Source organism: Arachis hypogaea, chromosome 19 (assembly GCF_003086295.3).
Source record: "Arachis hypogaea cultivar Tifrunner chromosome 19, arahy.Tifrunner.gnm2.J5K5, whole genome shotgun sequence".
NCBI classification, from domain to species: domain Eukaryota; kingdom Viridiplantae; phylum Streptophyta; class Magnoliopsida; order Fabales; family Fabaceae; genus Arachis; species Arachis hypogaea.
Genome location: NC_092054.1, coordinates 72,809,511 through 72,836,596, shown reverse-complemented (window position 1 = coordinate 72,836,596; position 27,086 = coordinate 72,809,511). Strand labels below are relative to the sequence as shown.

The 27,086-nt window shown below is 34.4% G+C and overlaps 1 non-coding gene across 1 annotated transcript; it reads right to left on the bottom strand.

Annotated features, from left to right (window-relative positions):
- Positions 1–4,687: 4,687 nt before the first annotated feature.
- LOC112781981 (small nucleolar RNA R71) lies at positions 4,688–4,795 on the bottom strand. The gene has a single exon (XR_003192727.1). It is a non-coding gene; the product is annotated as a small nucleolar RNA R71 (small nucleolar RNA).
- Between the last annotated feature and the right edge of the window lie 22,291 nt (positions 4,796–27,086).

Below are 27,086 nucleotides of genomic sequence, written 5' to 3'. Positions count from 1 at the left end.
TTGCTTGTGGATTGTTAAGGCTTTGTTTGATAATTATATATTAATTTTTAAGGGTTTCTTGCATGTTCAATTTAATACTTTCAATAGCTTATTCACCATGCATGCTATGTGTTTGTGAAAATGTCCGTATGGCATTGTGCACTATTTTTAGATTTCTTTTACTCTACTACTCTAAATGCTTGCTTTTCACAAAACCCTTTTTATATTTTATTAATTAAATATAATTGTTATTCAAACATGTTAGTTTGAAAGACTTGGTAATCTAACTTGGACATGGAATGCTTGATCTATGCTACTCATGCCTTTGCCAGCATGCCAATAAACATCTTGCATTTAATTGTCATTACATGCACTTGCTATATTTCCATTGATGAACTTTTCACATGTAGTCATGACCATGTGTTAACGTCATTCTTCTTTATTGTGCATTGATTACCACCTTTCCCGCTCTCTTCCTTGCTCTAACCCTTAGCTTTAAAAGTTACTTTCTTTTTTCCCTTTTCAAGATGGCCACCAGAAGGGTAAAGAGAAAGCTAATCCTAAACCACCGGCAAGGAAAGGAACAAAAAGAGCCCCAGGTGAGGAACCACAACCCCCGTCCACCTGCACATCTCTACATGCACCGAGGACAGTGCAATCTTTAAGTGTGGGGAGGCCGATACCAATCTCTATGGGTTAGTTATTTTCTTCTCAATACTAATGTCTTATTTTCTTTATTTGTTCATTGTTGCATCTGCATATTTGATTGCATGTTCGTATGATTTTGTGCATTTAGTTACTACTTGGTTGAAGTAATATTTTCTTTTTCAAGAAATTTTTATAGTATTTCACTAATTTAAATTGAAAAATTTGTGTTAAACTTGTTTGGAAGTTGTATTTGGAACATGGTTTTTGAGCCAAAGAACACACAATCTGTGAGATTTTGATCTTATTTATATGGTTACATTATTTAACCATAAATTTTTATTCTTGTGTGTTTTCTTCTCTATAATTGCAATCTTTGATTTGTTCCATTCTATATGTCCATTATTTAGTGTATTTACATGCTTGCATATGATTGAGGCCATTACTTGTTTTTGCTCACTTATCCCAAATAAGCCTACCCTTTTATGTCACCCTTGTTAGCCACTTTGAACTTTTTCACCCCCTTCTATTTCATAACCACATTACTAGCCTTAAGCAGAAAAACAAAATAAAAATCTCAAGTTGAATCATTGGTTAGCTTAAGATAGATATTGTGTATAATTTAAGTATGGAGAATTTTATGGGAACATGGGATGATAGAAAAAAAGGGGGAATTAAATTGAATCAAAATAATTAAATTACCATGTGCATTGAAAAAAGAAAGAAAAACAAAATTATCCCAATATTAGGTTTAATAAAAGATCAATGCACATGTGATAAAAATTAAAGAGAATTTGGTACATGAGTATGGGAATTATACAAAAGTGGGAATTTTGGGTAGCTAAGCATGAATTTAAAAATATATAGAGTGTGTATAAAGGTGAGAACTTAGGTTAGTCAAGGGTTCAATTTATAGCTCACTTAGCCATATATATACCCTCACCCTTACCTTGGCCCCATTACAACCTTGAAAAGACCTCATGATGTTTGCATTGATACATTAAATATTGTTGATTGGTTAGATGAAGAACAAAGTTTAGAAAGCATGATTAGAGAAGAGTAGAGTGATTAACCCTAGACACTTGAGAGATTAGAGTGATATACACTACCAGTGAGGGTTCAATGCTTGATTCTATGTTCCCTGCTTTCATGAGCTATCTTCTTACAAATTTACTTGTCTTTTATTGTATAATTTGAATTAGTGAAATCTGATTTGTGTTTGTCTTGAAGAGCTTATTTACTTTTAACCAAGTAGGTAGAAGCATTCTGCATGTAGTTGCAATCATATAGATAGGTTGCATTTCATACATTCTATCATTGCTCTTCACCCCTTTATAGCTTCTCTTGAGCATAGCATGAGGACATGATAATGTTTAAGTGTGGGGAGGTTGATAAACCACTATTTTATGGTTTATCTTGTGCTTAATTGAGTGGTTTTTATCAACTCTTTACCCACTTATTCATACTATTTGCATGGTTTTACAATTCCTTCCTAGAATTTGTGCTATGATTGAAAACATGCTTCTTTGGCCTTATATTTGCTAATATTAATCCTCTCTTATTATCATTTGATGCTGTGATATGTGTGTTAAGTGATTTTAGATATTACAGGGTAGGAATGACTTAGAGGATGGAAAGGAAGCATGAAAAAGTGGAAGGAATACAAGAAGTTGAAGAAGTTGCTAAGCTGTCCAGCCTGACCTCTTTGCACTCAAACAATCTTAACTTGAGCTACAGAGGTCCAAATGATGTGGTCTCAGTTGCGTTGGAAAGCTAACATCCGGGGCTTCGCAACGATATATAATTTAGTATAGCTGCTCCGAAGCCAGGCAACGCAAACACGTGATCTGTCAAAAATGCAATCCACACAAACGCGTAGACGACGCCTCCGCGTCACTTTGCCGCGACCTGAACGTAACAGAAATTGCTGTGGGTGATTTCTGGGCTGTTTTTGACCCAGTTTTCGGCCCAGAAAACTCAGATTAGAAGCTATAAAGTGGGGGGATGCATCCATTCATAAGGATGTCTTCCATTATTCACTTTTCGTTTTTTAGATGTAGTTTTAAGAGAGAGAGAGGCTCTCCCCTCTTTCTTAGGATTTAGGATTAGGATTCCTCTTAAAGGATTTAGGATTTCTTATTATTTCAACTTACAATTTCTTTTGAGTTCTAGGTTCAATGTTCCTTTTACTTATTTTCTCAATTTAGTTTATGAACTCTTTATGTCTAGATTGATTTTCTATTTAATATAATTTGAGGTATTTCAGAATTATGATTGCTTTCCTTTATTTATATAAATAATTTAGATTTTTCCCTTTTGGCTTTGGTTGATTAATTGGTAACTCTTGAGTTGTCAAACTCATCGTGATTGATAATTGTTATCTTTGCTGATTGATTTAAATTCCTATAACTCTAGTCTTTCCTTAGTGTTCTTTGTTCATCATGATCTTCATAGTGTTCTTGGTGTTCATCTTGACATTCATAGCATTCTTGCATGCATCACATGTTTTGATCTAAAAATTTCATGCGTTGCATCTTTTTAGTGTTTTTCTCTCTCATCATAAAAATTCAAAAAAATCAAAAAAAATATATCTTTCCCTTTTTCTCTCTCATCAAATTCGAAAATTTGGATTGACTTTTTCAAAAATTTTTAAAATCAAGTTGTTTCTTATGAGTCAAATCAAATTTTCAATTTAAAAATCTTATCTTTTTCAAAATCTTTTTCAAAAATCAAATCTTTTTCAAATTTCTTAGTTATTTTCGAAAATTCCAAAAACATTTTTCAAAAATCTATTTCCTAATTTTACATCAAATTTTCGAAAATAACAATAACAATTAATGTTTCGATTCAAAAATTTCAAGTTTGTTACTTACTTGTTAAGAAAGATTCAAACTTTAAGTTCTAGAATCATATCTTGTGATTTCTTGTGAATCAAGTCATTAATTGTGATTTTAAAAAAAATCAAATCTTTTTCAAAAACTAATTTCAATCATATCTTTTCAAAATTATCTTCTTATCATATCTTTTTCAAAAATTGGATTTCAAAATATCTTTTCTAACTTCCTAACTCCTTATCTTTTCAAAATTGATTTTTGTTTCAACTAACTAACTAACTTTTTGTTTGTTTCTTACCTTTTTCAAAACCACCTAACTAACTCTCTCTCTCTCTATTTTCGAAAATATCTTCCTCCTTTTTCAAAAATTTCTTTTTAATTAACTAATTATTTTATTTTTATTTTTTCGAAAAAAAAAACTACTAACTTTTTTCAAAAAAAAAAAAACTATTTTCAAAAATCACTAACTCTTTTTCAAAAATTATTTTCGAAAATTCCTTCTCTCTCATCTCCTTCTATTTATTTATTCATCTACTAACATCTCTTCCTCATATCACCAAAAATCCGAACCCTCTCTCTCTCTCTCTGAGTTCAGATTTTCTTCTTCTTTTCTTCTACTAACACAAGGACCTCTATACTGTGGTATAAAGGATCCATATTATTATTATTTTTTTCTGTGCCCTCTTCTTTGTCATATGAGCAGGAGCAAGGACAAGAATATTCTTGTTGAAGCAGATCCAGAACCTGAAAGGACTCTGAAGAGAAAACTAAGAGAAGCTAAATTACAACAATCCAGAGATAACCTTTCAGAAATTTTCGAACACGAAGAGGAGATGGCAGCCGAAAATAATAATAATGCAAGGAGGATGCTTGGTGACTTTACTGCACCTAATTCCAATTTACATGGAAGAAGCATTTCCATTCCTACCATTGGGGCAAACAACTTTGAGCTGAAACCTCAATTAGTTTCTCTGATGCAGCAAAACTGCAATTTTCATGGACTTCCATCTGAATATCCTTTTCAGTTCTTAACTGAATTCTTGCAGATCTGTGATACTGTTAAGACTAATGGAGTAGATCCTGAAGTCTACAGGCTCATGCTTTTCCCTTTTGCTGTAAGAGACAGAGCTAGAGTGTGGTTGGATTCTTAACCCAAGGATAGCCTGAACTCTTGGGATAAGCTGGTCAAGGCTTTCTTAGCCAAGTTCTTTCCTCCTCAAAAGCTGAGCAAGCTTAGAGTGGATGTTCAAACCTTCAGACAGAAAGAAGGTGAATCCATCTATGAAGCTTGGGAGAGATACAAAGGACTGACCAAAAAGTGTCCTTCTGACATGCTTTCAGAATGGACCATCCTGGATATATTCTTTGATGGTCTGTCTGAGTTATCTAAGATGTCATTGGATACCTCTGCAGGTGGATCCATTCACTTGAAGAAAATGCCTGCAGAAGCTCAAGAACTCATTAACATGGTTGCAAATAACCAGTTCATGTACACTTCTGAAAGGAATCCTATGAATAATGGGACGCCTATGAAGAAGGGAGTTCTTGAGATTGATACTCTGAATGCCATATTAGCTCAGAACAAAATATTGACTCAGCAAGTCAATATGATTTCTCAGAGTCTGAATGGAATGCAAGCTGCATCCAACAGTACTCAAGAGGCATCTTCTGAAGAAGAAGCTTATGATCCTGAGAACCCTGCAATAGCAGAGGTGAATTACTTAGGTGAACCTTATGGAAACACCTATAACTCATCATGGAGAAATCATCCAAATTTCTCATGGAAGGATCAAAAGCCTCAACAAGGCTTTAATAATGGTGGAAGAAACAGGCTTAGCAATGGCAAGCCTTTTCCATCATCCACTTAGCAACAGACAGAGAATTCTGAGCAGAACTCATCTAGCTTAGCAAACTTAGTCTCTGATCTATCTAAGGCCACTGTGAGTTTCATGAATGAAACAAGATCTTCCATTAGAAATTTGGAAGCACTAGTGGGCCAGCTGAGTAAAAGGATCACTGAAATCCCTCCTAGCACTCTCCTAAGCAATACAGAAGAAAATCCAAAAGGAGAGTGCAAGGCCATTGACATAACCAAAATGGCCAAACCCAATGAGGGAGAGGAGGACGTGAATCCCAAGGAGGAAGACCTCCTGGGACGTCCAGTGATCAATAAGGAGCTTCCCTCTGAGGAACCAAAGGACTCTGAGGCTCATCTAGAGACCATAGAGATCCCATTAAACCTTCTTATGCCATTCATGAGCTCTGATGAGTATTCCTCTTCTGAAGAGAATGAGGATGTTACTGAAGAGCAAACTGCCAAGTTTCTTGGTGCAATCATGAAGTTGAATGCCAAATTATTTGGCATTGATACTTGGGAAGTTGAACCTCCCTTGTTCATCAATGAACTAAGTGATCTGGATCAACTGACATTGCCTCAGAAGAGACAGGATCCTGGAAAGTTCATAATACCTTGTACCATAGGCACCATGATCTTTAAGGCTCTGTGTGACCTTGGTTCAGGGATAAACCTCATGCCCCTCTCTGTAATAGAGAAACTGGGAATCTATGGGGTGCAAGCTGCTAGAATCTCATTAGAGATGGCAGATAATTCAAGAAAACAGGCTTATGGACAAGTAGAGGACGTGTTAGTAAAGGTTGAAGGCCTTTACATCCCTGCTGATTTCATAGTCCTGGATACTGGAAAGGAAGAGGATGAATCCATCATCCTAGGAAGACCTTTCCTAGCCACAGCAAGAGCTGTGATTGATATGGATAGAGGAGAATTAATCCTTCAATTAAATAAGGACAACCTTGTGTTTACAACTCAAGGATCTCTCTCTGCATCCATGGAGAGGAAGCAGAAAAAGCTTCTCTCAAAGCAGAGTCAAACAAAGCCCCCACAGTCAAACTCTAAGTTTGGTGTTGGGAGGCCACAACCAAACTCTAAGTTTGGTGTTGAACTCCCATATCCAAACTCTAAGTTTGGTGTTGGAGAGTCTCAACAAAGCTCTGCACATCTGTGAGGCTCCATGAGAGCCCACTGTCAAGCTACTGACATTAAAGAAGCGCTTGTTGGGAGGCAACCCAATTTTTATCTAACTATATTTTTCTTAGTTATATGTCTTTATAGGTTCATGATCATGTGGAGTCACAAAATAAATATAAAAATTGAAAACGGAATCAAAAACAGCAAAAGAAAAATCACACCCTGGAGGAAGCATCTGCCTAGCATTCAACGCCAGAACAGAGCATGGTTCTAGCGCTGAACGCCCAAAATGGGCAGCATCCTGGCGCTGAACGCCCAGAACAAGCATGGTTCTGGCGTTTAATGCCAGAAATGGCAGCAAATGGGCGTTGAATGCCCAAAATGGGCACCAACCTGGCGCTGAACGCCCAGAGTTGTGTGCAAGGGCATTTTACATGCCTAAATCGGTGCAGGGATGTAAATGCCTTGACACCTCAGGATCTGTGGACCCCATAGGATCCCCACCCACCTCACCCTCTCTCTCTCCATTCAGGACCATCCCTTCTGTTTTCCATTTACCACTCACATCCATACACCCACTACCTTCAAAATTCAACATCTCTCTTCCACCCAATCCCACCCATATGGCCGAATACACACATCCATCCATCTCCTCCATATCTTCTTCTTCTTCTTCTATTCTTTCTTCTTTTGCTCGAGGGTGAGCAACATTCTAAGTTTGGTATGGTAAAAGCATAGCTTTTTTGTTTTTTCCATAGCCATTGATGGCACCTAAGGCCAGAGAAACCTCTAGAAAGAGGAAAGGGAAGACAAAAGCTTCCATCAAGGGTCTATAGCTCAGTGGTAGAACATTTGACTGCAATCAAGAGATCCCTGAGATACCTCAGGGGATACATTTTCTTCCACACAATTATTGGAAGCAACTAAGGGTGGAACATCAAAGAGCACTCCATCATCCTTCATGAAATCAGAGAAGATCTAAAAGCAATGAAGGAGGAGCAACAAAGGCAAGGAAGAGACATAGAAGAGCTCAAGGACATCATTTGTTCCTCAAGAAGGAAACACCACCATCACTAAGGTGGATTCATTCCTGGTTCTTATTTCTTCTGTTTTTCGTTTTCTATGTTATGTGCTTATCTATGTTTGTGTCTTCATTAAATGATCATTAGTAGTTAGTAACTTTGTCTTAAAGTTATGAATGTCCTATGAATCCATCACCTCTCTTAAATGAAAAATGTTTTAATTCAAAAGAACAAGAAGTACATGAGTTTCGAATTTATCCTTGAACTTAGTTTAATTATATTGATGTGGTGACAATGCTTCTTGTTTTCTGAATGAATGCTTGAACAGTGCATATGTCTTTTGAAGTTGTTGTTTAAGAATGTTAAATATGTTGGCTCTTGAAAGAATGATGACTAGGAGACATGTTATTTGATAATCTGAAAAATCATAAAAATGATTCTTGAAGCAAGAAAAAGCAGCAACGAACAAAGCTTGCAGAAAAAAAAAGGGCGAAAAAAAAATTAGAAAGAAAAAGAAAAAGCAAGCAGAAAAAGCCAAAAGTTCTTAAAACCAAGGGGCAAGAGCAAAAAGCCAATAACCCTTAAAACCAAAAGGCAAGGGAAATAAAAAGGATTCCAAGGCTTTGAGCATCAGCGGATAGGAGGGCCTAAAGGAATAAAATCCTGGTCTAACCGGCTAAACCAAGCTGTCCCTAACCATGTGCTTGTGGCGTGTAGGTGTCAAGTGAAAACTTGAGACTGAGCGGTTAAAGTCAAGGTCCAAAGCAAAAGAAGAGTGTGCTTAAGAACCCTGGACACCTCTAATTGGGGACTTTAGCAAAGCTGAGTCACAATCTGAAAAGGTTCACCCAATTATGTGTCTGTGGCATTTATGTATCCGGTGGTAATACTGGAAAACAAAGTGCTTAGGGCCATGGCCAAGACTCATAAAGAAGCTGTGTTCAAGAATCATCATACTGAACTAGGAGAATCAATAACACTATCTGAACTCTGAGTTCCTATAGATGCCAATCATTCTGAACCTCAATGGATAAAGTGAGATGCCAAAACTATTCAAGAGGCAAAAAGCTACAAGTCCCGCTCATATGATTGAAGCTATGTTTCATTGATAGTTTGGAATTTATAGTATACTAGCGGCTCAACAGGCACTAACGTGCCTGTTCAGCCGCTTTTCTATTATTTTTAAGATATTAATTTATTTTTTTGTTAACATATTATTCACTCTTCAAATTTATTAGATAAGTATATTTTTATTTTAACGTTGACGTGACTTTATTTATATCATATATTTTATTAAAATTAAAATTATTATAAACAAAATATAATTAAAAAAATAATGATAAAACATTATTCTAATTCAAAAATAGTATATATAAACCAAAATGCATGTTAGTTATTTATAAAAGATAATTTTTACTTAAATGTCATGGATATTCATATTTGTCTTCATCTTTTTTAAGTGAAAGGTCAAAATATAAATCTAAATACGAAGAAGTCTTCATTTTTTTATAAATAGTGAAAAAATAGAATAAATGAGAATGCTTATTTTTTTTCGTTTTTAAATATCAAAATATAAGAATAATTAATAAACAAAATAGGAGAGTATAAAAATTGTGTATCTGGACAAAACTCTTCGTAATTCATCATACATCTTCTTATCAATAACTTGTTTAGTCTTGAAAAATTGTCAGATTTAAAAATAAATATATAAGCGCTTCAAGATTATTCAATTAAAAATTATGTATAACAAAATTAAAATAAAAATTTAAAAATATTATTTACAAATTAACTATTTATAAACGTTATTAAGTTAATTATTTATTTTTAATGAGTATTTAATTTGAAGCCGAGATAAAAATTTATATTCAAAACACTCTATCTTCATGCATAATTTTAATTGTTAAAAAATATTTTATTTTTTTCTAATTTTATATTTAATTTTTTAAATTACCTTTAATTTTATTATATTTTCAAAATTATTAATTTATATTATTATTATATCCTTTACAATATCAAACACTATTCTTTCTCTCGTTATTATTCTCTATACACATACATGTCATTGTCTCATCGCCATTATTATTATTATTATTATATTACCTTATTTTTCTTTCTCGTTTTTTTTCCTTCTCTTTCCGTTTTCTCTTCACCCGAACGTCCATAATTAATTATTACCAAGTATTATTATCGTAAGTTCGCAACTTTTAATATTGTCTATCACTTTGATCTATAACCATCTATTCTGTTAACTTTTATGAGTTGTTGAAGTTTCACTAAAAAAAAAATAAGACATAAAGAATTTAAATTTTTTATCCAAATTATCAAATTAACTTTTAAAATGTATAAAATTTATAAATTTAAATTAAATAAGATATTAAACAAATTTATTATGTTGTTATTATGCATAAAAAATTAAAATAAAAATTTAGAAACATTATATATAAATTAACTATTTATAAATGTTATTAAGTTTAATTATTTATTTTTAATAGTATTTAATTTGAAGTCAAAATAAAAATTTATATTCAAAGGACTCTTTATTTTCATCTATAATTTTAATTGATAAAAAATATTTTATTTTTTTTATTTTATATTTAATTTTTTAAATTTTCTTTAATTTCATTATTTTTCAAAATTATTAATTTATAACTTTTATTATATCTCCTTATTATAACAAACATTATTCTTTCTCTTATTATTATTAGTAGTGGCTCAACAGGCACTAACGTACCTGTTCAGCCGCTTTTCTATTGTTTTTAAGAAATTAATATTATCTTTTTGTTAATATATTATTAATTTTTCAAATTTATTAGATAAGTATTTTTTTATTTTAATGTTGATGTGATTTTATTTATATTATATTTTATTAAAATTAAAATTATTATAAACTAAAATATCATTCAAAAAATAATGATGATAACATTATTCTGATTCAGAAAAATATATATAAATCAAAATACATGTTAGTTATTTACAAAAGATAATTTTTACTTAAATATCATGGATATTCATATTTGTCTTCATCTTTTTTAAGTAGTAAGCCAAAATATAAATCTAAATACGAAGAGTTCTTTATTTTTTTATAAATAGTGAAAAAATAAAATAAATAAGAATGCTTATTTTTTTCGTTTTAAACATCAAAATATAAGAATAATTAATAAATAAAATAGGAAATTATAAAAATTGTGTATTTGAACAAAATCCTTCTTAATTCATCGTACATCTTCTTATTAATAACTTTTTTAGTCTTAAAAAACTGTCAGATTTATTGACCATAAAAATAAATATATAAACCCTTCAAGATTATTCAATTAAAAATGATGTGTAATAAAATCAAAATAAAATTTAAAAATATTATTTACAAATTAACTATTTATAAACGTTATTAAGTTTAATTATTTATTTTTAATTCGTATTTAATTTGAAGCCGAGATAAAAATTTATATTCAAAACACTCTCTATCTTCATGCATAATTTCAATGGTTAAAAATATTTTATTTTATAATTTTATATTTAATTTTTTTAATTATCTTTAATTTTATTATTTTTTAAAATTATTAATTTATATTTTTATTATATCTCTTACTATATCAAACACTATTCTTTCTCTTGTTATTATTTTCTATACACATACCTGTATGTCATTGTCTCATCGCCGTTATTATTATTATTATTATTATATATTACCTTGTTCTCCTTTCTCGTTTTTTCTTTTTCCTTCCATCTTCTTTTCACCCGACCGTCCGTAATTAATTATCATCAAGTATTATTATCGCAAATTTTAATCTTGTCTATCACTTTGATTTATAACCATCTATTCCGTTAACTTTTATGAGTTGTTGAAGTTTCGCTAAAAAAAGTAAGACATAAAGCATTTAATTTTATATTTAATTTTTAAAATTTTTTTAATTTCATTATTTTTCTAAATTATTAATTTATAATTTTTATTATATCCCCTTACTATATCAAACATTATTCTTTCTCTTATTATTATTATTCTCTATACATGTCCTATCATTGTCTAATGACTGTTATTATATTACTTTGTTCTTTCTCGTTTTTTTTTCTCTTTCCACCTTCTCTTCACCCACCGTAATTAATTATCACTATTTATATGTTACATCTTTTATATGTTAATCAAATAACCAGTGCCATATACCAAACAAATGATATTATAGAAGTCAAAATAAATTATATTTTTGTAATATAATTCATTTATTTTAGTTTAATTTAAAAATAAATATTCATGTACTCAAATTTTAAATATAATACTCTGTATAATTAATAATTTAAAAATTAAAAAAATAATATTATCACATATGAAGTAAATTTAAAAAGAAAAAAATGAATTTAACAAAATATTAGACTTTTTCAATTCGTCATTGATAAGTACAGACATATTTAAAAAAAATACATATAATATGAAAAAAATTAGTTCTTCCTTGGTAAAAGAAAAAGATAGAACATTATCTTTTGTACGTAAAATATTGGGAACAAATTAAAAAAAGTAAAAGAACCATGAAAATATTAATTGGATAAGTAAATTAAAGAGGAAAAAAATATAGGTAGAAGTTATACGTGAACGTAGTAACTGCAATAAAACTAAATAAAATTTGTAACGATGGATGTGATGAAATCGATAACGTTGAAGGTAAAAAAATAATGGCAGCAAGAAAAATATAACAACGTGTATTAGGAGGTAAAAAAAGAACCAGTAAAATAGATGAAATTATAAAAAAATAAAAAAGATATATTTTTTATGATTATAAAAAAAATTCTAATAGAATAATTAGAATGAGGCTAAACTACTGGACAGACCATCAGAGTACAGTACTCACAGATATACTTAAAACAACACTATACAAACAAAGACCAATATAAAATTAAACAAAACATAATTTAAATGAATACCTCCGAATATAATAAGATCTATACAAAAAAAAACTATTTATCACCACTGGTTAAACACTTGTTGGCTTCTATTTTTTTTTTTTTTCATTTCATATATGGCCACGAAAATAAATCTTTTGACATCATCTTTATCTAGTTTAAGATGTCAAAAAAACTTCTTTAAATAATTGTGCGGTACAGAGAAGAGTTTATAAGATAAAGGAGAATCAGAATTAAATAAAAATAAATAAAAAAAAGATATTGTGGGAGTAAAGAATTGAATAGAAGTTACGTGGTAACTGTTAGTGAAATAAGTAACTGTATAATATTTTTCAATTATGTTAGTAGGGTTAAAATAGGAAATAGAAAATTGGACACCAAACCTCCATGTTTTGGCATTATATATTGTTATAGATTCTCTTCTTTTTATCCTATTTGATTTTCAGTTGCTTGGGGACAAGCAACAATTTAAGTTTGGTGTTGTGATGAGCGGATAATTTATACGCTTTTTAGCATTGTTTTTAGTATGGTTTTAGTAGGATCTAGTTACTTTTAGGGATGTTTTCATTAGTTTTTATGTTAAATTCACATTTCTAGACTTTACTATGAGTTTGTGTGTTTTTCTGTGATTTCAGGTATTTTCTGGCTGAAATTGAGGGACTTGAGCAAAAATCAGATTTAGAGGTTGAAGAAGGACTGCTGATGCTGTTGGATCCTGACCTCCCTTCACTCAAAGTGGATTTTCTGGAGCTAAGGAATTCGAAATGGCGCGCTTCCAATTGCGTTGGAAAGTATACATCTAGGGATTTCCAGCAATATATAATAGTCCATACTTTGGCCAAGAATAGACGACGTAAACTAGCATTCAATGCCAGCTTTCTACCCAAATCTGGCGTCTAGCGCCAGAAAAGGAGCCAAAACCAGAGTTGAACGCCCAAACTGGCACAAAAGCTGGCGTTCAACTCCAAGAAGGACCTCTACACGTGCAACACTCAAGCTCAGCCCAAGCACACACCAAGTGGGCCCCGGAAGTGGATTTATGCATCAATTACTTACTTCTGTAAACCCTAGTAGCTAGTTTATTATAAATAGGACCTTTTACTATTGTATTAGACATCTTTGGTCTCAGTTTTAATCCATTGTTCATATTAGGAGACTATTGATCACGTTTTAGGGGGCTGGCCATCTCGGCCATGCCTGGACCTTTCACTTATGTAATTTTAACGGTAGAGTTTCTACACTCCATAGATTAAGGTGTGGAGCTCTGCTGTTCCTCAAAGATTAATGCAAAGTACTACTGTTTTCTATTCAATTCATCTTATTTCGCTTCTAAGATATTCATTCGCACTTCAACCTGAATGTGATGAATGTGACAATCATCATCATTCCCTATGAACGCGTGCCTGACAACCACTTCCGTTCTACATTAGATTGAATGAGTATCTCTTAGATCTCTTAATCAGAATCTTTGTGGTGTAAGCTAGAATGATGGCGGCATTCAAGAGAATCCGGAAGGTCTAAACCTTGTCTGTGGTATTCCGAGTAGGATTCAATGAATGAATGACTGTGACGAGCTCCAAACTCGCGATTGCTGGGCGTAGTGACAGACGCAAAAGGATAGTAAATCCTATTCCAACATGATCGAGAACCGACAGATGAATAGCAGTGCCGTGACAGGGTGCGTTGATCATTTTCACTGAGAGGATAAGATGAAACCATTGACAAGGGTGATGCCTCCAGACGATTAGCCGTGCCGTGACAGGGCATTAGATCATTTTCCCGAGAGATGACCGAAAGTAGCCATTGACAGTGGTGATGTATCACATAAAGCCAGCCATGGAAAGGAGTAAGACTGATTGGATGAAGATAGCAGGAAAGCAGAGGTTCAGAGGAACGAAAGCATCTCTATTCACTTATCTGAAACTCTCACCAATGATTTACATAAGTATTTCTATCCCTATTTTATTATTTAATTTCGGAAACTCCATTACTATTTTATATCCTCCTGACTGAGATTTACAAGGTGACCATAGCTTGCTTCATACCAACAATCTCCGTGGAATTCGACCCTTACTCACGTAAGGTATTACTTGGACGACCCAGTGCACTTGCTGGTTAGTTGTGCGAAGTTGTGAACCATGGTATTGGCATCATGTTTTTGGCGCCATTACCAGGGAAAGAAAGAGTGATAAATTTTACATAATTAAAGTGTAATCACAATTTCTGCGCACCAGGTACTAAATCAATTAGCTTTCTAACATTTGAGCACTCAAGGAACCCCCACAGTTTCATGCGGAGAATCTACTGAAAACGTAACATGAAGGAGACATTAGAAACTCTGGTAAATAGTGAGCAACACAACTTTGTATTGAAACAATTAGAGGAAGCTGTGATCATTGAAAAGGAAGAAGTAGTTGAAGACTTGGGAGATGCAGAACCTCCATGGGAAACTCAAGTCATAGAGCCCCTTCTAAGGAGTTTGAAATTGATGTTGAGAAGGGTGTACAACCTCCAAGGCATAGACTGGTTGAAGAATTTGAAGGTGATGACCAAGAGATGGATTCAATCATTAATGAATTCTTATCCACAATTGAATCCTCCCCCATTGGACTAGACATGGAGATCAAAAAAGAAGAAGCACAACCTCCCATACCCTTGGTGAGCAATGAAGAGAAGATTGAATTGGAAGAAAGCTACCAAGAGGAAGAGGTTGAAACAGAAAGCAAAAGTAGCAGAAGAAATGAAAATGAAGACAGAAAGCTAAATCCAATTCCCAATCCTTAGAATTATGCAGAAGAAAACAAAGATGAGTTGCAGATCAAGGATTGAAATAGAATTCCTTCAATCTCAATCTACAATTAAAAAACAGAAAGTAAGAAATGCATAAGTAAGAACAAAGAGAAGAGAACCCAGCTCTCAATCCCAATTCAAAGCAAAAAATGTAAGAGTGAGCTCACAATAAAACTAGAAAATAAAAAATTTCAAAATTGAAGGTAAAAGTTCTCTCAAAATCAAACTAAGTCCTATTTATATACTTTCTATATTTGATCTTCAGAATTTGGAGTGGGTTTTTCATTTGGTGAAGAATTAGATCCAAAGTGGCAATTGGATTAAAATTGGACCATGGTGAAGCTCCCAGGGAAGTGCTCGGTTAACTAAACCAACTGAGCGCTCAATTTCTTCTTGCTTGGGCTCATGTCAAGCTCCAGGGAAGTGTTGAGTGAATGCACCTAACGTAGTGCTCAATGCCTTGTTCCTTGGTTCATCTTGGTGCGTGACAAGCCTTCATAGCGCTCGGTTAGAATTCTTAACTCAGCGCCCTTTTGCTTGTGGAGAGAACTCTGACTTTGAACCCTGCACGTTGCCAATTTGGTTTCAAGGAGTAGCGCTCAGTTAGATAAGTTAACTAAGCGCCCTTTATGCGCATGGAGTGAGCTCCACTTTCGAATCCTTTAGTGCTACATGCTTGAGGAAAGGCTCCCTCTTCGAGCCCTGGTGGATGCAATTGTGGCAAATTTCCTTGGCCCAAGTGGAGTAGCACTTCTCTTGGTTTCTCAGGTGCATGGTTCGAGACATGGTGGCTTCACTAGCAAATATTTAGCCTTGCATTTTCTTTTGCCAAGCCACGATAAAGTTAACTCTCTTAACTAAGCGCTATTGATTTCTTGGGTTCCTTGGGCACTCAATTATGTGTTCCAACTTAGCGTTGTGCCTTGGTGCTTCCTTGGTTGATGCACCACGCTTTTGTTTCCTTAGGTCATGCTTTCCAAAGCGTGACCTAAGGTCCAAAGCGTGCTTTAACTTCAAAAGCGTGCCAAAAATTCCATTTTCAACCATTTCTTCACCTACAAGTAATCAAAACAACCAACTAATTCTAGCTTAAATTATTCAAAAACCAACTAATTCTTCACCTACAAGGTTCATAAATTATTCAAAAACCAACTAATTCTAGCTTAAACCTAATGATTTAGTGTCAAATAAAGGATGGTTGATTGATTCAACAAACCCATGCAAACCACTCCAAATTACTTACTTCTAATGCAAGAAAGTGCATAAAACCTAATGAAACAAGTGAAAAATACTTGAAAAGCTAGCATAAGATGACTTGTCATCAAGCATACACCTTTGGAAGGTTGCTGGGGCATTGCAGAGTCCAAAAGGCATCCTTTTGTAGGCAAAGACTCCAAATGGACAGGTGAATGAGCTTTTCTCTTGGTCCTTGGCATCTAACACTATTTGATTGTACCCAGAATACCCATCCAGGAAGCAGTAATAGGCATGGCCAGCCAATCTTTCCAGCATCTGATCGATGAAAGGGAGAGGAAAATGATCTTTCCTTGTAGCCTTATTTCAGTCTTCTATAATATATGCATATCCTCCACCCAGTCACTGTCCTTGTGAGGATTAACTCATTCTTCTCATTGGAGATGACAGTCATTCCTCCCTTCTTTGGTACAACTTGGACCAGACTTACCCAGGTGCTATCGGAAATTGGGTATATGATTCCAACATTCCATAGTTTCATTACCTCTTTTTGAACCACTTCCTTCATGGTTGGGTTGAGCCTCCTTTGAGGCTGCACTACAGGTCTTGAGTCCTTTTCTAGCAAGATTTTATGCATACAGATGGTAGGGCTTATATACTTGATGTCTTCAATTGTCCATCCCAGAGCTGTCTTGTGAACTTTAAACACTTCAGTTAATTTTGTTTCATCTTCCATGTTTAAGGAAAGACTTGATGATCACTGGCAAGGTTTCTTTTTCTCTAAGGAATGCATACTTGTGATGTGGATGGAGAGGTTTCAACTCTTGCTTTGGCACTTCCTTTGTCTTGTCTTCAAGAGAGATTTCAAAAGCTTATTTCTCTATGACATCTTGATCACTTCCCATTTCTTCTTCTTGTTTCTCCTGGACATTGGTTTCAAACACTTCTTCCACCAAATCTTCTACCATTTCCACCTTCATGTGCTTTTCCTTCTCAGGAGGATATTGCATGGCCTTGAAGACATTGATGATCATTTGCTCACTGTGCATCCTGAGGGTCATTCCCCTTTTTCCACATCAATGATAGCCCTTGCTGTTGCTAAGAAAGGTCTACCTAAGATGATTGAGTTGTGTCCTTCTTCTTCTATGCCCAGAATGACAAAATCAGCAGGGAAGATGAATTTTCCCACCTTTAGTAATACGTTCTCCAGAACCCCATTGGGTATTTTGAGTGATCTATCCGCCATTTGAAGTGACATTCTGGTGGGTTTGACTTCCTCTATTGCAAGCTTTTTCATTAGTGAGAAAGGCATCGAATTGATGCTGGCACCTAAGTCACAGAGAGCTTTTTCCAAGGTCATATTGCCTATGGTGCATGATATGATGAAACTTCTAGGATCTCTGAGTTTTGGTGGGAGGCCTTTTTGTATTACTGCACTGGACTATTGGGTTAAGATCACAGTCTCCTTTCCATTCGAGCTTTTCTTTTCGTTAATGAGCTCTTTGAGGAACTTAGCATATAGGGGCATTTGCTCCAATGCTTCAGCAAGGGGAATGTTGATTTCCAACTTCTTAAAAATTTCAAGGAACTTGGGAAATTGCTGATCCTTGAGCTCTCTTTGCAATATTTGAGTATATGGCAGAGGAGGAATATAAGGCTTCACTTCCCTCCTCTATTCTTGTGAGCTCTCCTCCATGACTTGCTTTCCCTTCTTTGAAGCTTGTGGCTCTTCCTCTTTCTTCTTGGAACTCTCTTGATCCTTGTCCTCTGCCGCTACTTCTTCTTTGCTGCTAGCCTTGTCATCCTCTACTGACTTCTTGTGAACTTCTTTGTCATCCTCCAATGTTCTTCCACTCCTGAGTTAAATTGCTTTGCATTCTTCTTTAGGATTTGTAATGGTATCACTTGGGAAAACATTGGTTGGTCTTTCAGCTTGTCTAGCCAATTGCCCTACTTGTCTTTCAAGATTCTTCATGGTGGCTTCTTGTCTATCTTGGCTTTTAATCAAGTTATCTTGCGCTTTGGCTAGATTCTATGTGGTTTGAGCAAGTGCTTGTAATGTTGCCTCCAGAGCTGAAATCCTGGTTTCCTGATGGTCAATGGATGGCATGTTGGAATATGCTGGCTGTGGCTGGAAATTAATTGGGTTGTTGAAGTGGTTGTTTTGGGAATTGAAAGGCGATGTGGAGAAGTTATTTTGGTGAATCTGTGAGTTGTTGTTAGGTTGTTGAAATGAGTTTTATGGTTTTCTGTATTGGTTAGTGTTATTTGATGAATGAGTTTGGTTGTTTGTGTTGTGAGAGTTGTTGGAATTATGATTCTTTTGCCACGAATTTTGATTATCACCCCCACCTCAAGTTGGGATGATTCCTCCATGATGAATTGTATGTATCTCCATGAAATTCATTCTGAGAAGAGCTTGAGGTGTTATGCATATATTGGACTTTTTTTGGTTGCTGCTCACAGTTGCTTTTCTCAAAGGTTTCTTTATTTTAGTTCCATCCAATTGATTGTTGGCTTGCTGTGTTCACTGCAGCCACTTGGAGTCCATCAATCCTCTTTGTCATCAATTCCATCTGTTACTAGATTTATTGGTGCATCAACTTGTTCTGTACCAGGATGGTGTCTACTCCTTCTAGCTCCAACACACCCTTCTTTTGAACTGGTTAGCGTTGCCTCTGATGAGCATAGAAATATTGATTATTGGTCACAGTGTCTATGAGATTCTGGGCTTCCTCAGCTATCTTCATTAGTTGTAATGATCCTCCTGCAGAGTAGTCTAAAGATTCTTGAGCTTTTAGAGTCAATCCTTCATAGAAATTCTGGAATCTGTCCCATTCACTAAACATCTCTGGTAGACATTTCCTAATCAAAGCTCTGTATCTTTCCCAAGTATCATACAGTGATTCTCCATCCATTTGAGTGAATGTTTGCACTTCTGTCTTCAGTCTAATGATCCTCTGAGGTGGGCAAAACTTAGATAGGAATTTATTCACCAAATCATCCCATGTGTTGATGCTTTCTTTGGGGAATGTTTCAAGCCATTAAGATGCCTTGTCTCTCAAGGAAAATGAGAACATCATCAACTTATAGATATCCGGCTGCACACCATTTGTCTTGACAATTTCATAAATCCTCAACAAAGTGGATAATTGCTGATTTGGATCTTCAAGTGGACCTCCTCCATAGGAGCAATTGTTCTATACCAAAGTGATAAGTTGAGGTTTCAATTTAAAGTTATTTGCATGAACATTGGGAGTGAGTATACTGCTCCCACAGTGTCTTGGATTGGGGAAGGTGTAAGAGGCTAGCACTCTCCTGTGAGGTAGACCATTGTTGTTGGCCACTTCCTCTAGTGGATTAGGGAGGTTACCCTCCATCTCTTGGTCTTTCTCTTCTGATTCTTCTTCTCCAATAACTCTATTCCCTCTTACTTCTCTTCTCAATCTCAAGAATGTCCTCTCTAGCTCAGAATCAAAAGAGGTAGATGTACCTCTTCTTCCTCCTGGCATACAACACAAACAAAACCAAAAAACTAAAACAAACCACTCTACTGCTAGAGTGTGGTTAAGGTTAGTTTAAATAAAGTCTCAAACAGTTAGAATGCTTAACAAAAACAAAGAAAAATGCTTAATTTAGATTATCACCTACTTAATCATTGTCAATCTAAATCAATCCCCGGCAACGGCGCCAAAAACTTTATGAGGAAAAAATCGACTCCACACAAACTCACCGGCAAGTGTACTGGGTCGCATCAAGTAGTAATAACTCACAAGAGTGAGGTCGATCCCACAGGGATTGATGGATCAAGCAACTTTAATGAGGTGATTATCCTAGTTAAGCGAATATTTGATGGATTGGGTGAAATTTGATCAACAAAAAATAAATTGTAAATAAGCTAAAGTGCAGAATGAAAAATTGCAAAATCTTAAAATGCAGAAGAAGTAAATTGCAGAAACTTAAAATGTAAGAAATTAAAAGAGCTGAAACTTAAATTGCAAGAAAGGTAAATGACTGAAACTTAAGTTGCAAAAAATTTAAAGTGCAGAATCTAAATTGCTAAGAAAGTTAAATTAAATGAATAATAGAGGGAATTGGGTGCTGGGAATCAACACAGAACTGGAAAATTTAAACTACGGTAATTTAAAAGACTTTCAGGTGCAGAAATTTAAACTTGTACCAAACAGAAAAGGAACAATTGCAGAGAAAGAAAAATAGGAGGTAAAACCAAGATCAGATCTCAAATTCTCAAGAGAATTTTGAATAGGAAAAATAAAAGGAAACTCCAAGGTGAAGCAATTTAAAAGAATTGATCAATCAGAGTTCCAATACCAAAAACAGAAAAGAAAAGTTGCAAGGAAGAAGAACAGAAAAGAAAACTCAGTTCCGATCCCTAAATCTTAAATTCTAAATAGGAAAAATAAAAAATATCACAGCCTTCTAATGAAATCAAATTCTTCTCTATTTATACACTTTCCAATTCTGTCATCCAGTGCTTGAAGTGGGCTTGTTGGCCTTTGTTGTAGTGGGTCAGATTGGCACTTGATTGCAGCTTCTAGGGGAACGTTGTGTTCTCAAAGTGAGTGCAGCGTTCATTTTCCCACAAGAACGCGTCTCTGACGCATGTGCATTATTGCCTTGCAGAAAACTCATCACGCATACGCGTGCTTCACGTACAGGCGCCATTTTGTGTTTTTGTCTATCGACGCGTACGCGTCACATATGCGTGCGCGTCGCTGCCAACTTCAGCCTCAGCCATGCTTGCGCGTCCCATTCACGCGTACGCGTCTTCAATAGCGTTCTCTTATTGAGCGCTATGTTCGCGCCAACAACGCTGCCCACGCGTGCACGTCCTCTGCGCGTGCACGTGGGTAGCAAAATATCAATTCCATGCTTCAGCGCTACCCACGCGTTCGCATGCTTCCTTCCAGATTCTTCATCGACGCGTGCACGTCATGCACGCGTACACATCGATTGCAAAACTCAAACTCCAATTTTGAATTTGCCCGAAAATTCTGACTAAATGAACGTAGCACTCCTTTTGAAAACGAGCGACAATCACTTCCACGCGTACGCGTCATGCACGCGTACGCGTGGATCTTCAAAATTCGTTGCTTGACGCGTAAGCGTCTTGTACGCGTGCGAGTCACTGCTGAGCATGGCGTTCTTTATTTGAACGCAACATTATTCTGCAGTGCCCTTATTTCTCTTCATCTTCTCACCTAAAATCAACCGAACAAGCAATCAAAGTCTCACCAAAATCATAAGGTTTTTGCATCATTCATAATAATCACTTAATTCTTGCATAAATCTCATGATTTTGTATAAAGTTTGTGAGGTTTGATTGAATCAAAATAAACATAAAATTCCACTCCAATCACTTACTTATTGTGCAAGAAAGTGCATAAAACCTAATGAAACAAATGAAAAATGCTTGTGAAACTAGCATAAGATAACTTGTCATCAACCAGCCTAAAAGGAGAAAAAAAGAAAGAAAATTAAGCCTACAACAAAGATACTAAATCAAATAGAACATAGACGGGGGATAATGCCAAATAACTATAATATTCTCAACTACATGGTAGCTACACATGTAACTGAAAAAGCAATATAAGCAAAGGGCATATCAACTACTACTTGATGCAAGAGTAAAGTCAAAGCATGAAGAGTACTCGGAAGCATCAAGTTTAAGCAAGAATTGACACAAATAAGATTACTGATAAGCATGAGAGAATTTGGTCTCATCCTAACTCAATGATAATGAGGTACAAAAACAAAGAATAATGAGTTAGGAAGGACAAAAGCACTAATATTGTGTGTTGAACGAATATTACAATTAATGCTAAACAAATAATGAAACACCATAACAATGCAAGAAATTCTCAACAATTGAGTAGAAGGATTCAACCCCAATATGGAAATAAGAAAATTAGAAAAAAAATAAGAATAAGCTATACAAACAAAGTTAAAATGCAATGAATGAAAGTATACAAATGCAATAAAAAAAGAAAATTAAAAATGAGAAAGATAAAAAGTAAAAATTTAAAAAGAAGGAGAAGAAGAAATAAAAAGAAGTAAGAAAGAAAACATGAGAAATGAGAGAAGAGAAGAGAAGAGAAAAAAGGGAAGAAAAGGAAGAAGAAAGGAGAACAAAGGAAAAAAAAGAAGAAGGAAAGAAGAAAGAAGAAGAAAGAAGAAAGAGGAAGAAAGGAACAAGGACAGCGTGCACGGAATTGTGATCACAATTATCACAACTCTGGTACAACTAACCAGCAATTGCACTAGGTCATCCAAGTAATAAAACCTTACGCGAGTAAGGGTCGATCCCACGGAGATTGCCGGCTTGAAGCAAGCTATGTCATCTTGTAAATCTTAGTTAGACGGATTCAATTGGTTATGAGTTTTGATAATTGAAGGATAAATAAAACATAAATTAAAATAAAGATACTTATGTAATTCATTGGTGGGAATTTCAGATAAACTTTTGGAGATGCTTTGTTGCTTCTGAACCTCTGCTTTCCTATTGTCTTCATCCAATCATGTGTGCTCCCTTCCATGGCAAGCTGTATGTTGGTAGATCACCGTTGTCAATGGTTACCATCCGTCCTCTCAGTGAAAATGGTCCAGGTACGGCTTCTATACAGCTAATCATCTGTCAGATCTCCGGTCTCGGATGAAAAATACCAGTCACAGCTACCGCACGGCTAATCATCTGTCGGTTCTCACTTGTGTCGGAATAGGATCTCTCTATCCTTTTGCACACTGTCATTGTGCCCAACATTCATGAGTTTGAAGCTCGTTTGTTCTAGCCTTTACCATGAAGGTTCTGATCTCTGTGAGTTCGACTGCTCTGTTGTCAGGAGATGCAAGTCAAAGTCACGAACCAGAGGCCTAAGAGATTATACTCCAGCTGTCATCCAATAACTACGTTGAACATCATGTAGACCGCTTGTGGTTGTCAGGCACGCGGATCTTGGCTAAGCGAGTAATGAAGCTAGTGGGTGATTGTCATGGGTCACCCATTCATTCTGACTTAACTAAATTAAGTACGAGAGTATATCTTGGAGAAGAGACATGCGTGAATTGAAAGAGAAACAATAGTACTTTCATTAATTCATGAAGAATAGCAGAGCTCCGTACCTTAATCTATGAGGTGTAGAAACTCCACCATAGAAAATATATAAGAAAAAAAACCTTGGCATGGCCGTGTCGCCAGCCTCCCAATGTGAAAAATGGCATAAGCTCGGATTACAATAGTAAAAAGTGCTATTTATACTAAACTAGTTACTAAGGATTACAGAAAATAAGTAACTAAGTGCAGATAGTGCAAAAATCCACTTTTGGGGCCCACTTGGTGTATGCTTAGGCTGAGCATTGAGCTTTACATGTGCATAAGCCTTTTCTAGAGTTAAACGTCAGCTTGGATGCTAGTTTGGGCATTTAACACCAGTTTTGGTGCTAGTTCCGGCGTTTTACGCCAAAAAAGGGTCTCTAGCTAGCGTTGAATGCCAGTTTGGGCCATCAAATCTCGGGCAAAGTAAAAACTATTATACATTGCTGGAAAGCCTAAGATGTTAGATTTCCATCCCAATTGAGTATGTGCCAATTGGATCTCTGTAGCTCCAGAAAAACGCATTTGTGTTTGAAGAAGGAAACACCACTAGGTTTGGCCACACGATCTGCTCACCCAAGTAGCTATAAATGAGTAATCTCTGTAGTTGTTTAGCTCTGCTGCCCTTGGTTTGTTCAATGTTTTTGGCATTAACTGAACATTCATTTATATAAAAAATGTATGTGAATTCAACAAATGATGTCGTCACACGTATCATGATTAATTCTCAAGTCTGTTATATAAATCATGTATCAGTTGACTATTTACTTGGGTAGTTCTTATTTCTGGTGCCTTCGGGCATGCAATATCCTTAGTAACCTAGAACAGAACAATGATTATGTGTTATTTTAGTTAGAGATGATATGGTTTATGCTAGTTGAAGAGTATTTTCTTTCAATCATGTTATGATGTTGAATATTTCATCCTAGATAGTAGATACAAAAAATGCACTCCAGAAAACCCCTCCCCCTCCCGCTCCCCCCCCCTCTTATATTTTTTCATACTTTTAATGTCCAGGAAGTGATAGAGGAGATAAAATATTATTTGATTTCTGCATATTTTCTGCTGCAACTTTCATGAGAAGACAATTTAAGCCTATTGGTAGGACATGGTAGGTGGTGTTTCAAATTTCGTTGCATGGGCTTACAATTTTTCTTATTTTGTTTCCTTTTCCATGGTGTGTCCAGAAAGTATTTTACAAAGTAATGAGAGGGCTCATGGTTATAAGAATTATGGCACCAAGCTTATTGGCATGCCTCATAAGAAGACAAGGTAAACCAGAATCTCCCCCTCCTCCCTCCCCCCTCTCTTCCAAACAAAAATCATACACGCTAAACTCAATTTTTTGCCACTTTGGTGCTCTTACTTTTGCTAAAGTCTAAAGCATGTGACAAGTACATTAACTTTATAATAGTTAATGGTGATTTCCAGTATCAACTATTTTTGTTTTCTATGATCACGAATCGAAACTACTTAATATTGTCAGGTTTCAATTATTTTGTATTCTTGAATATTTTAGATTCAATGTTTATATATGTCAAATGTTAAGATTTTGAAGTTTTATGCCATTGTCTTCTCGAAGTATGGATAAGGTCTGACAAGATTGAATGGAATTTTGGTTTTTTCTTTCCCAGCCAATCTGTGGAAAATTTGAGTCTGTTGTCTTCTATCCATGGGCCAAGTCATTTTGAGCAACAATTGAATGTGAAGCAGAAAACTGACGATTTATATAATTGATTTATATAACTGATTTTAATTATTAATAAATGCTGGTCCTTGTCTAAAATTCTTCTCCTTAATAATTGCGTTACCTTATGACACTATGATTTTAATTTTCCCCTTCGAACTATACATCTGTGTATATTTGAGTGATAGTGATTGATTTGCCGTCGGGCCAACATTCCCTGCTCCTAAAAAGTAGAGCTAAAGCTAAGTAGTAAACACGAGATGATGATGAGATGTTGATTATAAACTTTTAATTAACAGCATATGTTGTAGGGTAAAACTTAAAAGCAAACCTGCTTTTCCTCTTATGCACTCACACTTCCAAGAATAGTTTAGTTTCTCATAATGATGATGATTATTACCACACATGAGTAAGGAAATTATACTTATATATAAATCGTCTCAGTTTTTATTTGATTTTCCATTATACAACTTGAAAGAGTATAACTTTTATTTGATTTTCCTTTATATACATTTCAGTCATATATAATAATATAAAGGGGATTGGATGATACCTATATCAAGATTCCAAAAGTATAAGAATTCAATGAGTTAATACTACTTAGATGGTTGTCTGAAATTATATTTGTGTTTAATTTTGGTACTTAAAGTTTTAATTTATTTAATTTAATATTAATGATTCACGTTAATTTTTAATTTTAAATTGATAATTTATTTTCTTTATGTAATTTGAGAAGCCACAAAATTGATAATTTTTAATTTTTAATTGAAAAGTTCACAAAGCCACTGTTACAACCACAAAATTGTCATTTGAAAGAGGAAATTATAATTTTTTTATATTTTCTTTTAGAATACTATTTAAGTATTTGTCTTTCATTCCATTACTTTGAACCTGGTTTTGTTTGTTTTTTAACTGGCATGAAAGCACACAATTTCTGCTTCATAATGGCTTATTGGAGTGACACGTATTTTTAATGCGAGCTTATTTTCTCGGCATCTCACCAGCAGTGTTCACTGATCTAATGACTTTCTATCTTTTATCAGTCGATATGGAATTTGGTCTGTTCCTCTTGGATACTGCATATAAGCTGCAACAAGAGAAGAATTTCTTTTGTCATCTGTTTTACATCCTGTGTTTTTTAATGATGAAATAATGCACCAAATAGGCAATGCACCCAAACCCCTGAAATGGGTTTGTATTCTCTTCAACAAGATTTCTGATCTTCTGCTATGTTATTTCATGAAACTAGTGACTATTAGTTTTAATGCTTGCCAAACAGTTTGTTCAAAATCTTCTTGAGGAAGGAACAAAGAGTCATCGTACAATTCGTTTGGCTGCATTGCACTTAACCGGGTTGTGGCTCTTAAATACTAGGATTATAAAGTTTTACCTAAAGGAGCTAAAGCTGCTGTCTCTCTATGGTTCAGGTACAAAACTTAATTATTTTGCTGTATAATTGATTTACCTGGATATCTATCTTTTGCTTTACAATATAAATTTCAATATATCATTCTGAATTTGAAATCACCTCTGTCATTTGCATTTGATGAAGATTTTGAAGTTGAACTAGTTGACAACAATGATGCAAGACTGGAAGTGTCTCTATTGGTGAGGAGTCCTGACCAAGAGCTGACTGAAATTAGTAACTCAACAGTTGAACAAGTTGGCTTATAGTTTGGTTAGAGATAATTTTTGGTTAGAGATAATTATTGGTTAGAGATAACTTTTGGATCATTATTATAAATATATTTTGGTTAGAGATAATTTTAATTATTTAAAGAAATTATTTAGTATAATTATGAATTTATTTTTATTTTATAATATTCAATACATTTGAATAAAAATGCAGAATTATTATACATGTAATCATATTATTAACTAATATATATATATATATATATATATATATATATATATATACAGAAAAAAAAACGAGACCTAAGGCTAC